This window comes from Maniola hyperantus, chromosome 19, assembly GCF_902806685.2.
Source record: "Maniola hyperantus chromosome 19, iAphHyp1.2, whole genome shotgun sequence".
Taxonomy (NCBI): domain Eukaryota; kingdom Metazoa; phylum Arthropoda; class Insecta; order Lepidoptera; family Nymphalidae; genus Maniola; species Maniola hyperantus.
Genome location: NC_048554.1, coordinates 5,670,702 through 5,686,563, shown reverse-complemented (window position 1 = coordinate 5,686,563; position 15,862 = coordinate 5,670,702). Strand labels below are relative to the sequence as shown.

Below are 15,862 nucleotides of genomic sequence, written 5' to 3'. Positions count from 1 at the left end.
CTCGTAATTTTTTTTTTGCACTAAGACTCCATGGCAAACGGAACAAAAATGTAACTCTCGATAAGAGAGCCATACTTGCGCCGCTTGCCGTTATTAGATGTTTGTTATTGAATTAAAAATTTAGATTAGTTTTTGCAGATTTCATAAAATTACAAAACTTACCAATATTCTTATTTTTATGATTGCTTACCAAAAACCTACTTTTCCTATTTGTCTCGTTTCACTTATTTTATAGTCTCTGTCTAGTATAGATCGTTCAGAAACAATAGCTACCAATTTTCTAAATATATTCGAATCTGTCGCTAATTTCCTAATCCATAATTTGCTTTGTACGTAAAACATTACGAATTTCAAGCACCGCTTGAGTGCACTTTGTTTTCAATGGTGAAACCAAAGTCACTTATAAAATGTGGTCCATTATGATGCAAGTTAGTTTTAATTCAAGGCTAATGTCAGGTTATTATGTCAGGGACGGGTTTTTGTACGAAACACGGTCGGTCTTTCATTACGCCCGTCAGCTTAGAGACGCCTTTATGGTGAAGTCTAATATTCAGAACTTCTAAAGTCTTAGAGCATTCAACTCGCAGGGTTTTGTATTCTAATAAAAGACTAGTACTTTGTGAGGTAATGCGTGGTTTATTTTTATATATCCTGGCCTTTGCGCGCATGTATTTTAATGCCAATTTTTTCAGCTTTCATTCAGAAATGTTTAATTTAAAATTACATTTTATTGAAATTTTTCAAGCTTTTAAGAATTGCCGTTGTAGATTTTTTTTTTATTTTAGCTACGATCGTCGCAAATTTTCTTCGACTCTGATTCGTATCAGCTTATCCTTAGCACTTCTTGAGTCTATGGTGTATTTCGCATTTCATTACCGCACACCTACATCAAAAACTACTCATTTCTAATAATACTGCCTAACAAAACCTACCTAATTGCATCAAAACATTCTCAATAATGCACTGTCTGTACTAAACCCATTTATCAAGCCGCACCAGTCAAGCACGCATAAGTTATAAAAGAGCTTTCATCTAAGTACGGCCTATAGTATTCTAACAGTCAAGTTCCATTCATATCACAAATAAAGAAATTCACTTTGTAAAGGAGCTCTCTCATGGCGTGTGATACCACGAGCCGCTGACTCTCAAATTGTACCCACTCGGGTAAACTTGCTCGACGCTTTGTTCGATGCTCGGATGATGTAACTTTATTGTGCGAATCAAGTCTCAAACCGACATCAACATGTGCGATAATGGTGGCTTCTCATGGTATATGTGTAAAATCATAAATTGGATAGTTCACATCTTTATGTATAAAGATTAAGCTGCCGTATGTTTGTGTCCACAAAACTCGAAAAGTACCTAGTCGATGGATTTATATTCACAACGAACAAAAAGAGTGTTTTAATGTATCTACTTTTTATCTGTTCTGACGGGAACAGAAATTATTTACTTCCCTTATAACAATAAGTATCAGACTGAGGCCTGAGCCATAGTGAAGCACGGCTGGATTTAACTAGTACAATACAAATGTGGCTCGCAATAGCGCAAGCTTACACAAATTAGTAGCAGGCGTGACCAGTAGATTGTCTAAAACCTGCATCAATCATTATTACAATCTCAATTGTTCTGATTGGCTGAATTTGTACGATTCTTGTTGCAACAATGCATTGTGGCCAATAGTGAGCGAGCATTAACCAATCAGAGATGATTGCGATCGTGATAGCTGTCAAACAACCGCGGTATGGCCACAGGACTATCACGAGTCACGACTCGTGAGAAGGCAGCAATGTAATGATCACAACAAGAAGCCTTTAAGAGTCGTGTTCTGAGTTCTGACCCACAAAGGTGCGGATCAAATTTCCTCCCATAGAGCAAGAATCGTGATCGCCTTAGGCACGATCGCAATCGTTTATACAACAGTTGTTATTAAAATAATGGTTGCCTGCACGAAGCCTTTTCAAGTAATAAAATGCATTATTATACGGTGGAGCGCCTGCGCCGTTGAGATGTGACATGAGATTGCAAGAATATGAGTTGTAAATAGAGCCTTTTGCATCTCGGAAAGCGTAGTCATTTAGGTATTCAGGCATGCAAATAGGTTTACGTACCCCGTGTGCGAAATTACTTTAGATACATTCGGAAAGATAAAGAGATGCACGTTTTTTATTTGATCGCAGAAGTTAGTGTAGGTTTTATAATCAATTAGATATTTTATTTTAATATGTATACATACACACAAATTTCTCTATGCATATAGCTATCTATTGTTCTACAATCGGACTAGTTTCTAATCTGCTTGGGGTCTAATTGGAGAAAAATGCAGTTTATATGGAATTCAATAACGTACAGCCAAACTAATATTTTGAAAGTGCGTCTGTATGTCTGTAAGTCTGTAATTGAGACTAATTTGGCAAAATAGCCTATCTCCTATCTCTGTACCAACACAGAGATAGGGGATAGGCTATTTTTGTTCTGGAAAAATTGGAAAATCAAATATTTCCCACGGGATTTAAAAAAAATCCAAGTCACGGGTATCATCTAGTAACTAGTAGTTTGACTTTATGTTGAAAATGCTAATGCTACCATAAACACTGGTTTTGGTAGAACTTTACAACTTTCCAAAGTCACACGTCATGTATCGTTAAGAAAATAAAAAGATAAATACCTACCTACTGAATTAAAATAAAACCTAGACAAATGAAAACAGAACCGCGAATTTCAAACAAACTTGCTTTAGTAAGCATTATTTCGATTCACACTTTACCGAGTTTTTAAAATTAGCAAGAATAATCCTTGATGAATATTGCATTGCATATAACAAATAATTTCCTAATTCACCCGAGCTCGCCCGCACCGGGTTAGCCCGGGGATTGTGCGGTTGTACGGGGCGTTCTCTCCCCGATTGCCATCTCGATTATTTAAGGTGACGCAGGACGCTCGACCGAAATTGGCAGCGCACGTGGGTAACATGTTTGCTTTTCACTTGACATTGTATGAGAAAGTTGAGAGGCACGATGATTTTCACCGAAATCAAGCGCGCGATAAGGGTTTAGGAAAAGTATTTTTGAGAAAAAACTGCTGAATTTATGTTTGCAAAGTAAAGTTATTTCAACTAATGAATAAATAAACTACGTCTAATGATAAATTGTTTTAGAATTTTCATATCCCTAATCTTATTTATTTACGCCCAAAGTTGTCATTAATTTAGTGTTAAAATAGGAATCTTTTGAGCCTCGTAACTTTTTAATCAATATTTTTTTCAATGTTTTATATATCAATAAACCTAGATAATTATTATTATTATTATTATTGACACTTTATTGCACACAACACAAAGTAAACATTGAAAAAACACAATACAGGATCTTATTCTAATAGATGTAGCATGCAAAGGCGGCCTTATCGCTAAAGCGATCTCTTCCAGGCAACCTTTGACGAAAGGAATCACGAAAGCACGGGTTGGTGCGGCAGCCGAAAATGGCCCTAGTTATTATTATTAATTAGACTACATACACAGTACATTCAAATAATACACAAATAAATATAATTATATATACCCATATACATATCTCTATAATATACTACATAATTCTGTTTACATAGATAAATAATAGTTCTTCAAACGATTTTTGAAGGTGTTTAAGGATTTCGCCTGACGTATTTCAGCTGGGAGAGAATTCCAGAGCTTGACACTGTTAGTGGTGAAAGAGTTACCATAGTATACCGTGCGGCTGTGTGGAGTCATAAGCTTATTGTCGGTGCTGGAGCGGAGGGAGAACTGATGGTTCTCACCAAGATAGGAAAACCGTTCTTTTAAGTATGATGGTGTTTGAGGGATAATGACGAGATAAATCGATATAATTCTTAGTTTTGTGCGTACAATATCGAATATTGTTGTATTTTCCCTCCTACGTTTGTATGAAGAAAGCACCGAACTAAGTCCCCTTAAGTACTTACCTATCTCCAGAATTAATAATGTCTAGACATAGGTAAGTGTTATCACCTGCCTTAAACATTTTGCAACGCCAAAACCATTGCCTAATGCAATCAGATACTTCAGATGAAATATATTATTATTCTAATTCACAATATAATATGTAGTTAGGTACATACTATTAGTCATGAAGTTAAGAAATTTTTCATTAAGTAATATGAGCGTGTTATAGATTCCATTGGTCATTGATCATATTTCCGATGTTTACAATAAAGTAGTTTGATAGTTTACAGACACCGTAAAGTCCATTCTTCCATAATCTATCTAAATTAATATAAAAGGAAAATGTGACTGACTGACTGACTGACTTATCAACGCACAGCTCTAACTAAGAATTTTGGCATGCAATAAGCTATTATGACGTAGGCATCCGCTAAGAAAGGATTTTTGAAAATTCAACCCCTAGGAGGTGAAATAGGGGTTTGAAATTTGTGTACCACGCGAAAGAAGTCGCGAGCATAAGCTAGTTAGTATTATAAAAGTCTGTCTATCTGCCTCCATGTCTGCTAGCTTTTCGTTCCAAAGCCCATCCGTTTAACGCATATTGTCGAAATTTACAATTTCAAGGTACAGAGATAGGAATCCATCCCTGGGAAAGACATAGGCTACTTTTGGTCTCAAAGGGCTCCCACGGATTTCCTAAAAACCTAAATCCACACGGATGAATTTGCAGGCATCATCACTAAAGTCACTAGTGACTTTATAAAGTAAAGCAGGTTATTTTAGAGATTCAATTGAATCCAACAGTTATTAATTATTATTATTATTTCAACAAGCAAGTGTAATATTGTGCCAAAATTATATTTCAGCGCCCTTCATTAAAAAGGGCTGCAGGAAGTAGGAAAAGGAAATAGTTCCAATGAATGAGGCTTTATCGACAAAAAGTTCTACCTTTCTATATAATAAAAAATCAGTGCCTGCAGTAAAAAAGGAACAACTCAAATTCGACACTTTTCAGGAGATGCTAAAAACAATTTACTAAGTAATGATTTATAGTTCGCAATTAAAATCATAACTTCTTTTGGATGAAATTTGATTATATCTACCATTCAAAGTTTCGACTGAGAAATACTACAAATCATTAAAAAGTTATGTTGTTTTAGCCTCTTCTGAAAAATGTCGTATTTGAGTTATTGTCTTTTTACTGGAGGTACATCAATGCGGTCAAGTGTTTTAATATTATACTTAATGTGACTTGTTTTGTACACAAACATGCGGCCCATTGGTAGCGAGACGGTGAAAAACTCAAGCGGCAAACATAGATACGGAGAGGAGAGCACAACAAAAACACGACATCGAAAATCGTTACGACATTCCATCGAGCACGTTACCTACGGAATTTACACACTGCGGTTTTTTATCGACGATGTCTTATCGTTACACGTACGTATCGTGTCGCGTATTATGTCGTATAGGTACATATAGGTACGATGCGCGTGCGCCGGTGAACGCGCGGCCGATACGGCGGCCTGGGACAATGTGACTCCATGTACAACGATACCTCCCCAGCAGAGCCTATCCGCCTCTCTCTTTTATTTAAGTTAACGCAGCTTTACTTGAGCTCTTCAACGAAGTGTTCTTTTACGCCGGGTAATCATGAAATTAATAAGCATTCCTCTTCTTAGCTAGCCTCTGATAACTTTAAAAGCCGAGGTAAGTTACATGAAATTGCCTAAAATAGTAGAATAATAATTAATATAAACGTTTTTATTAAATGGTATGGTGCGGTCATTCATATTATTTGGTTAATGATCTTAGGCCAGTTGTGTTAAGTAGGTATTTTGTATTGGACTTTTCCAAAAATCACACATTATATATGGATAAACTTTCTCTGGAAGAGGTTTTCATGTCAAACAAATTCACATTTTATGCCAAACTATGAATTCTCTAATTTAGCGTCTAATTATCACAGATTCGCTGAGACATGGACACCGACAAAGGGATTGATACGCCAATTTAAAATCGCTCAGTGAGCTATGGAGAGAGCTCTCACTCTCTCTGAAGAATAAGATTCGAAATGAAGAGATCCGCAGGAGACCCAAGTTCACTGACATAGTCCAAACCATCAGCAAGTTGAAGTGGCAGTGGGTGAGCAATGCTGTAGGAGCGATGGTCGGTGGAGTCAGAAAGTTCTACAGTATGGATACACGAGTAGATATCTACTCATGTGGCATAGAACCCGCTACAAGTAAGCGTAGTGTTACCGACGATATAAAGAGGATGGCGACATGTGGCTGTATCTTGTATAGTGGTGCGCTTTGGAGAAGTCTATGCTTACCAGTAGACGTCCACAGGCTGAAATGATGATAAAGATGAATCATGATCACAGAAGGGATTTCCAGGAATCAGAAGTGACCCTGTATCCTTGTATCTATCTACACCGCAAATCAATCAACGACCAAAACAAAAATATATTTTGAGAACCATCGTCGCATAAGTAGTTAGGTTCAATTTTCAATTTAATATAAATCCTAAAAGCCATTCTTCGCGCAAACACAGTACGCCTACGCCCTACACCACGACAGACCCCGTTTTATTACATACGAAATTGTTTTCTTGCGCATAAAATGAGGTTTGTTTGAGATACACATAATAATATAAACTTTAGTAGCAACGCGGGATTGTAAAGCCCATTATGTTTCATGTGGAACCACAGCATTCTTGTATGTTACTCAGTTCGAATTATGTGCTGGAACACTGCACTATTTTAGGTTAAAGTCGGTACAGCTAGAATAATAATACCTTTTGGAAAATCAAGTCAAATCTTCTCACACTTAATATCTCAATGCCTAAAAAACATAAATAAAATTATTGTTTCCTCGCAAAAAGTACTTACTACACAAGTCTCGGCCGAAATAGCGATTACCAACCCGGAGTCACTACAGAAGTCCTCGGCTTCGCCTCGGCCTTCCAATAATACTCGCTCAATAATCGCTTTATTTTAGGCATGGACTGTTATGGGCCTAATATATACCTACTGTTAAGGAAAAGTAATGATGGAAATAAAAAGCTTAATAATTATTATTGTTAGATAATATTTTATAAAATCGCTACACAATTTAAAACTCGCGCTAGAAATAACGCAGTACCTATGCTTTACTTAAATATCAAGGCTTGAGCTTTGTACACAAATCTCGTTGACAAAACTCCATTTAGTGCGTTAAATCATATACTCACCTACTTCGCCATCCTTACGAAACAAACCTAAATATTGACGCGGGCTGAACATGTGAGAGAACAAGAATAAACAGTGCAGTTCACAAGGGCGTCGAACTAGAACGAGTAAATTGGCACTGCCCAAGCTGCAAATTGAATTACAGAAACTAAACGCATCAATGGATTGCTATAATATACGAACTTCTGTTTTAGTTTACAATCGCCGAGTTTAAATAGCATATTTGTGATTTTGCAATAGTAGCTAGTAGGGGAGTTGGTGGAATTAAAACTTGATTAGCTCGTTGATGAGGTTGATAGAATTTTGAAGCTTGTGATATCATACGTAATTTTGTGTTTACCAAAAATGTTTAACAGTAATAAAAAACGTATGTATGCGAGAATAGATAGATCTCTAATCTCTACCAGTTCTGATTCTAAAGGGATAGGGATTTATATCTAATAGGTGAACTACTGGGTAGGCCAAAATATTCAAAGCCGCCGTTGTCGTCGTTAAATGACTCGTCGTCGCATTTGGATAAGCTATAGTCGTCTTTAAAATCTCTCAATAATATCACTACATTATTAAGAATTAAGAGTAACGGGGATGACTAGATGCAAGAGTAAGACAAAACGCTAGTATTTGGCATAATGCCTAGAATCGATATGGCATGATCGTGTAACGATTTTACGTTAGTCCTTACGTCACTCATATTTAGCCTTTGGCAAAAGCGAGTGACGTAACAATCGTGCCCGGACGAACATGGTTCAAAGTATTGTGTTAAAAGATAAAACATTGACTATACAATGTTTTATCCCGTAAAAATTGACTCCTCACGCGCCATTTTAACTCTATGGGTCAACTGTCATGTCAAAAGTACGGTTCACCGAGGGTTCACCTTTAAAATAAGGACTAAAATCGTATTCTTGGCATGAAATTTGACACAAAAAGTTAAAATGACGCATTTATGACATAACGAGTTAAACGCGTTATATGAAGTAATGCAGACATAAAGGGATCCTTAGAAGAATCAAAGTAAGTGACATAGCTCATCGAGTTGCGAAGCTGAAGTGGCAATGGGTGGGGCACAACCGATAGTCGTTGGGGTCCAGAGGTAGTGGTAGACCCTCGACTAGATAAACGACATCAAACAAGTCGCAGATAGCCGCTGGATTCAGGCGGCGTGTGGAAGCCCCTACAAGAGACCTATGTCCAGCAGTGGACGTCTATCGGCTTATGATGACGACGACTATGAAGTAGTTCATGCTAGAACGGCCGTGACCATTACCCATCCGTAAATTGTACCTAAACCCATTTTTATCCTTCATGAATCCTGTATTAACAAAAACCTTTCACTTAAAAATAAAGTCGACAATTTTTTTTAACGATAAAACTAAACAAAAGGTTATTATTTTGGTGTCAGAGTAAAGGTATAATAAAGTAAATAAAAAACTACTTTTCGTGACTTTAATCTTAAAAATCTCAATTTGCTGGCACGGTTTGGCTATAAACGTTATGTACACACTTTTGTGTTGTGTGTGTGTTATAGTCCAAAGCTGAAATGTTGGCAAATCGTAATTTGTCTAGAGGCAACCCTCAGGAATGCCTAGATATATTCCAAATCTATACCTTCTGGTGAGTTTTCGGTCGTTATAACGATCGAAACGTATGTACGCACTTTTGTGTGTGTGTTATATAGTCCAAAGCGGAAATGTTGGCAAATCGCAATTTGTCTAGAGGCAACCCTCAGGAATGCCTAGATATAGCCCAAATCTATACCTTCTGGTGAGTTTTCGGTCCATTCGCTGAGTGCGCAGTTCAAAGTCGAAACTCAATTTTTCAATTTCTCGACTTTGATCAAGTGTGCTCTGTATTATTGAGGATTGCCTAGGTCAATCGCAATGTGCTAGCATTTCGGCTTTGGCCTGTAACATATGAAAATAAAAATATTAGAATCGCTCCATTTACATTTTATGTTTAAAATTGCTGACGGCCTGACCTACTTATTTATATTTTTTTAGAAACGCAATATCAGAAGGACATGTCAGCTGTTTTTCTAGCAACGCATATAAATAAAATAATAGGTATAAGTAAGTATTATGTAGGCCGAAAATACCAATAAACATGAATGAAACTAAAATTTTGAATCATCACTATAAAGTGCGCACATTTGACTCAAAAAACAAAACTATTTTTAAGTATCCTAGGCATTTCTACAACGCACGCTGGTTTTCTGAAATAATTTTAATTTCATTCCAAGGTTTCGAATACTTTGCACTTATCTGTCGACGACTAATTGAAAATATTTAGGCGACCATTCATAGATATATGAATAGCATTTAAGTACATAGTACGCTAGGTATGGAGTGCATATCTAAAAGCACGTCGTTTATTGTATATGTCATCGTCATATGAGCGTACTCGGAACTAAATGTTCGCGATGAGACATCTGTCAACATAGACACAAAAAGTAACTGTCATTTTGTAACGCACGCCATATCTAGCATACTGTCTAAATAATATTATTATATATCTATCACATAGCTCTATGTGAAAAATTTAACGCCTCACGCGCCTTTTTACTTTTTCTGGCAAATTTCATGTCAAAAGTACGATTTTTAGCCCTTATTTTAAAGGTGAACTGCAATTTTTACATGACAGTTGACCCATAGAGTTAAAATGGCGCATGAGGAGTCATTTTGTACGGACTATATAATATACTTCGTAAAGCGCAAAAGTTTTACATTAAGGTGACAGCTATTATCATCAATTATGTTCAGGGCGTTCCCAAATATTCAATTTAGATGTCATTTCTGGATGATGCTTGCCAACCACTCTGTCATTACGTTATTTCATAGTAGATTAATTATTATTATTAAGATATAAAAATAGCATTAGCTAATAACATTTAGCTTTTTCATAACAATTATATTATCCACGGTCAACAATCGGTTGTTTTCCACCTTAAGTACACACCTACTAATACACGTCCCCGACTATGGGTATGGGGTATTGACCACATTATAAATGCAAAAGTGTTGTTTGTTGGTTTGTTTTTCAATCACGCCGCAACGGAGCAACGGATCAATGTGATTATCTGCATGGATTTAATTTAAGACCTGGGAGTTACATAATATATTATGGTATATTTTATCCCGCAAAATAAGAGTTCCCGTGTTATTTTAAAACCTAAATCCACGCGCATAGCATCGTCACGTCGACTTCTATCATTGATTTGTATTAGTTTCGCGATCCGATCATCAATGTAAATACAGTCGACAGCCATATAATATCTTGTAAATATATAATGTAAATGTGAGTCATATAATATCTTGTGAATATACAATACAAATGTAAGCACTGTTTTTTTTGCTATACAGTATACGACTACAAAAACTAATTCGCACTAAACAACATTTCCTAATCAATTTGCGACTAAAAAGTAAAACTGTAAAATTACTGTATTATGTATACAGTTCGGGAAACCGGGTTACCTTCGAGACAATCCTCTTTAAAATATTACATAAACACATTCCATCAAGTGTTATTGCGGTCAAGTGCTGGCACATTAACCTTAAATTATTAAAGAATGCATATTTTGACCAATATACTAATTTTAACCGTGATTTCGATAAACTCGCACCTTAGTGCTAACTGTATGTAGGGTTACCTACTAAACGAATGTATTTAGCGAACGGTCTAATAAATAACAGCGAACTAAGTATTTTGGAAAACAAATCGTGAAAAATATAGGTACTTGGAAATGTCGGCAAAGGGGGATTTCAGAGGTGGGCACTTGATTTATATAAATAAAAAATATTTGAGCACATACCTATGGTTACCGATTAGTTAATATAAACCGATTAGGCGGGATTATTAGAAATTCTCCCAAAGCCAAACCTGAGCAGGTCTTCTTCTTCTTCTTCTTTGTCGTATCACTTTTGGCAGAGCGGTCGTGGTCATCACGAAGCAACGTCTTTGAGGGCAGATGTTATACGCCTGACGAGCATTCGCCATTTCTCCCTGCTGGCCGACAGCCTGGTACACTCGTGCAAAGGACCGCCCACAGCAGACTTAATTTGGTCGGTCCATCGCATGGGTGACCTTCCTCGTCCTCTGGTGCCCTCCACCTTGCCCTGCACGACAAGACGCTCGATGGAGTCACTCTCACGCCGGGAGACGTGTCCGAAGAATTTTAATGCTGAGCAGGTCAGCTAGTACTTATATGCTAAAACCCTCGCAATACACATAAAGTAGTATGCAATTTCCACAGAGCGTGGGATCATGCGTCAGTATCGGCACCATTGGATCAAGTCATGTGGTTCTGGTGACGCATCGTGGAATGCATGTCACATGCCCACTACTGTCTGTCTGAGAGATGCCATGGATTCTTGCACTTCGAGTTTGTTTGGGTTTTAGGTGATGAAAAGTCCATCGAGTACCTTCCACCTTAGTATTTAAAACCAATAAATAAATATATCTCACTTTGATTTTGATATGATTGCCATGCCATACTTCATATATAGTATTAAACCAAACAAGCAGTAGGAAATACTTAATATGTATAATGTAATGTACTCGTATACTAAGATCAATTTTTTTCTACGCTCGTTTATTATGATTAAATTAAGGTAATTTTTTTATAAACGACTTGTTGAATTTCTAATTGTTGAAATTTTTATTATTTGTTATTTTATTCGTTCTGTGAAAATTTCAACTTTCTATTATGATTCAAAAGATAAAACCCGCTGACAGACAGACAGACGGACGTCCGGCTGACCGACACGGTCCTAATAATAAACGGGTCCCGTTGGCACCCTTCGGATACGAAACCCTAAAATAAGGTAAAAGTATTAATTTAGTAAAGAAAAAATACATTTCTATGAGGAAAGAAACAGCAAATCTATTCAGAGAAACCGTAAAGGAACTAAGTGCTATTTAAAAGTATCGCGAAATATTTCAATTAGTATGTATAGGTAGGTACCTATTTATAGAATAAACAACTCTCAGACGTTTAATTGTGTAGGAAGCGGTCTCGGTTAATTCCACGTTTTAGCTTTAAAAGTTAAAAATTAAAGCCATTTCTTTATTTGCAAGTGTTTGCGTGAAGTAGGCACGAAAAAAAGCATTATGACAGTCAATTTTAAAAGCTTCCTGAATAATAAACTTTACAAATAGTAATAAAACTTGACAACTTACCGTGAAACGCTGAAATATCGAAAATAACGAGATTTTATATTTTAAAGTAAAGTAGGTACTATATACTTACCTACTTTTAGGATCGGCAAAGACATAAAGGACAGTAGGCTGTAGGAATGTAGTAGAGGTATGTAATTGAATTCATAAGTTTTTTTATCTTTTATTTATCATGCTGTTTGCAAACTATGTAATTCTTTTTTTAATGGTAGGTACCTACTGTATATTGTTATAATATTATTTTATTTTTAACTTTTACAAAGTGTTTATAAAATTATTCAAAACGCGACTTGATGTTTTAAATACTTAATTTTTATGTTGATTTTTCTTGTTTAATTTTTAATCACTTTTAATTCGTGTTGTTGTGCAGCCCTTTGTAATAATTTCACAAGTTAAAAACTTACTTTTAAAGGACTACAACAGCTAATTTATCTAATTTTATAGATTTAAAATTACTGAAAAACCGTGAATAATTTCAAGTACTCTCTGTAATGAATTGTGCCCAGCGCGGATTAATAATTTTTCTGAATAAGTCGTAACTGTCCTGCCAAAAAACACACTAAAAAGTAAAAACTCTTTCATTTGAAAATGGCTCCATATAGCCGCCACGCTGTTTTTTTTTTAATTTTATAGCCAGGGTCACTTGGGATGATGTAAGGATTCTAACGATACGGGACACCCATACATCAAAATCTTCTTAGGCATAAAGAAGTTATGGGAGAATAAAGAAACTCGCATACTTACATATACACACATACCTACCTACATGAATCCTGAAAACATTAGACTCCTTTTTTTGAACAGTCGTGTTAAAATGCGCATAAAAGGTAGGTACTACTTATACATTGCCCAAAGTTATGCTTTCTTAAGAATTTGAAATCCGTCCCTTGCGCCGGCACTTACACCATAGCAACATTATTACGTAGGCCTCAGCGGCAGGTGGTTTGCAGAAAATAAAAGGATAAGCCATATAACTCGCCACAATAGTGTCATTAATCCTTCATGGGTTCCCTGACCCCGGTTCGCGAGTGATAGACAATGGTGGTAGTCGGTTGTGAGCTGAATTAATGCGTATGCACATGCAATGGGAAGCGGGAGCCGACCAGCCTTGAACTTGCCCGCTGCAGTTCGTCGCGAGCTATGAATGCGAAAGCAACCGCCATTTCTAGGAGCCACTTCATGGTGCGTGGTGCTACCACACGGGGCTAACTACTTGTCTCATGCACATGACCAAGTACGTGTTCAATTTATTCATGTAAACATTTTATTGCCTATGCTTTATCTGTACATATAAAATTCAAAGTCCTGACTGACTGACTTATATATCAACTAGTTAATATAATATCAGACGTCCACGTCTTTATGAGCATGACAGGGACATCTCCTGCATGTCATGAAGAACAAAGCCATAAAGTGGTATATTAAAAGCGAGTATGACAGATACTCGTTCTTGCATTGTAGCTGAAGAGCCAGTACACTCTTCTCTCTATTTAGGTTTTTAAAAATCCCGTGGAAACTCTTTGATTTTCCGGGATAAGAAGTATGGGATGTAAGCTAATTCTGTACCAATTTTTTATCAAAATCGGTTAAACGGTTGGGCCGTGAAAACCTAGCAGACGGACAGACAGATAGACACACTTTTGCATTTATTATATTAGTATGGATATGTTTGACAAAATAAAAAATGACTACGCTCAAAAGCTGAAAAGAGATTGCCCATTTTCTTAGGAGCTTTGGGCCCCCCCTAATATAATTGTTATGTCACCATGGTTTTAATTTTATTTTGTAGACAAATAATTAACTCTTTATATTCTGCAAACGATTTATATTTATTCACCCTGGTTATAAAGAAATCTTATTTTTTATATTGCTGATATTGAGGTTATATTTAAGTAATACTTCTTCAAAATAAATGCATGTTTACGATTCGAACTGTAATTGTGGATATTTTCAATAATAGAGTGAAAAAAAGTCGTTATAAAACATAATCGTAAAAAAATAACACATTTCTAAAAAATTTAATTTAAGTTTTGACACGACGCCACAAAAGAGATTTTTTTAAATTGGATTTATATATCCATCCTGCGTTTTTAATAATTGTTATTGATATATTTCGTTGTCTTAAGCAAAATACTATAATAAATAATCATTTATTGGACGAAATTAGATATGAGTCAAGTAGCCTGCCTATTGCGCCAAATAAATAATAGTAACAGAAAACTGTTGAAAAGTTCCAACAGTTCAACGGTAAAGTTACAGTAAAGTTACTGTAATTGTACCGTTTTGATAAAAAATCACGAACTTTGAACTCAATTTTAGCACAGTTTTAGGCCATTTTGCTTGGAAATGATATTGTACTCAATGATCGAAATCATGAACTTTAGACTGAATTTCAGTAGATACAGTTTTGGGCCCTTTCCTTTTACTTCTAAATGAGTCAATTGTATTAAGTGAGCCAACAACGTCCGGATTAAAGAAAAAATCGGTCAAGTGCGAGTCGGAGTCGCACACAAAGGGTTCCGAAGGTACTATCGTACAAGACATATCGCTTTTAGATTTTTTTAATTATCATAGTGGCCATTTTGAAATTTTATAACTTGTTGTCATAGCGGCAATAGTAATAAACATTCCATGGAAATCTTAACTTTCTACCTATTACGGTTCACGAGATACAGCCCGCTGACAGACGGACGGACAGCGGAGGCTTAGTAATAGGGTCCCGACTCCCCTTAGGGTACGGAGCCCTAAAAAGAATATTGATCAGAAGTGTAATTACGTTTTGTACGTCAGCTCCTCAATAGATTTCATGGCCACATAAAGGACCGCAAACTCAGCGTACAAACGAACAAAGCAAACAAAAAGTTTTAAACAAAAGTTGGAACTTACATTTCCCACAATTCGAAGTTTCGTCTCTACAAGTTATAGTTTTGAAATAATTACGATAAGACGTACAAAGGAAATGCCTGCGTGATAGCACCATTACACCTTCATAAAGCGGCCCGCAATTACTGTTTTCCTGCTAGAACCCGTGTCGTGCTGAGCCTATTATCGGTGACAAAACAGAAGCTACATAAACGATAAGTGTGTCCCTCTGTGCACGCTTAAAGGGAAACATCGTACCTTATTTATATAGTTAGCGTGCTTACAGACGAGCTACAACCACACCACAGTGGCAAAAATATCGCTGAGCACAAAATTGTATGAATACGCGTAGTTCCATTTAATTGTAACACTATTTACAGGCGCGTGTATTGCTTACGTGGAACGTGTGATCAGTGTCGATGAGATCTCAGTTACAATCGCAACCACTAGCAGCACTCACATGTTAGCAGTTGACCGCATCACGATCACAGCATTCAATAGGCTGAGATCTATAGAGTGCACTTTGACTTTGCCCAGATTTAAGATACCTACAATTAAAACGAGACAGATTTATAAATTTTAACTCTAAGTTAAGTGTAAGCAAATTCAAAGTACTTATAATACGTACAAAATGAGTTATCACGCGCCATTTT

At 36.3% G+C, this 15,862-nt stretch overlaps 1 protein-coding gene across 3 annotated transcripts in view; it reads right to left on the bottom strand.

Annotated features, from left to right (window-relative positions):
- The window catches only part of LOC117991042 (long-chain-fatty-acid--CoA ligase 5), a 74,639-nt gene that overhangs the window by 37,618 nt on the left and 21,159 nt on the right, over nucleotides 1-15,862 (bottom strand). The window contains exon 1 of one of the 3 annotated variants that reach the window (XM_034978583.2): nucleotides 5,329-5,469. The exons of 1 other annotated variant lie outside the window; for it this stretch is intronic. The gene's annotated coding sequence lies outside the window, so the exon portion shown is untranslated. Of the gene's footprint in view, nucleotides 1-5,328; nucleotides 5,470-15,862 lie in introns of those variants that run through there. One more of the 3 variants, XM_069504892.1, reaches the window with a different exon arrangement.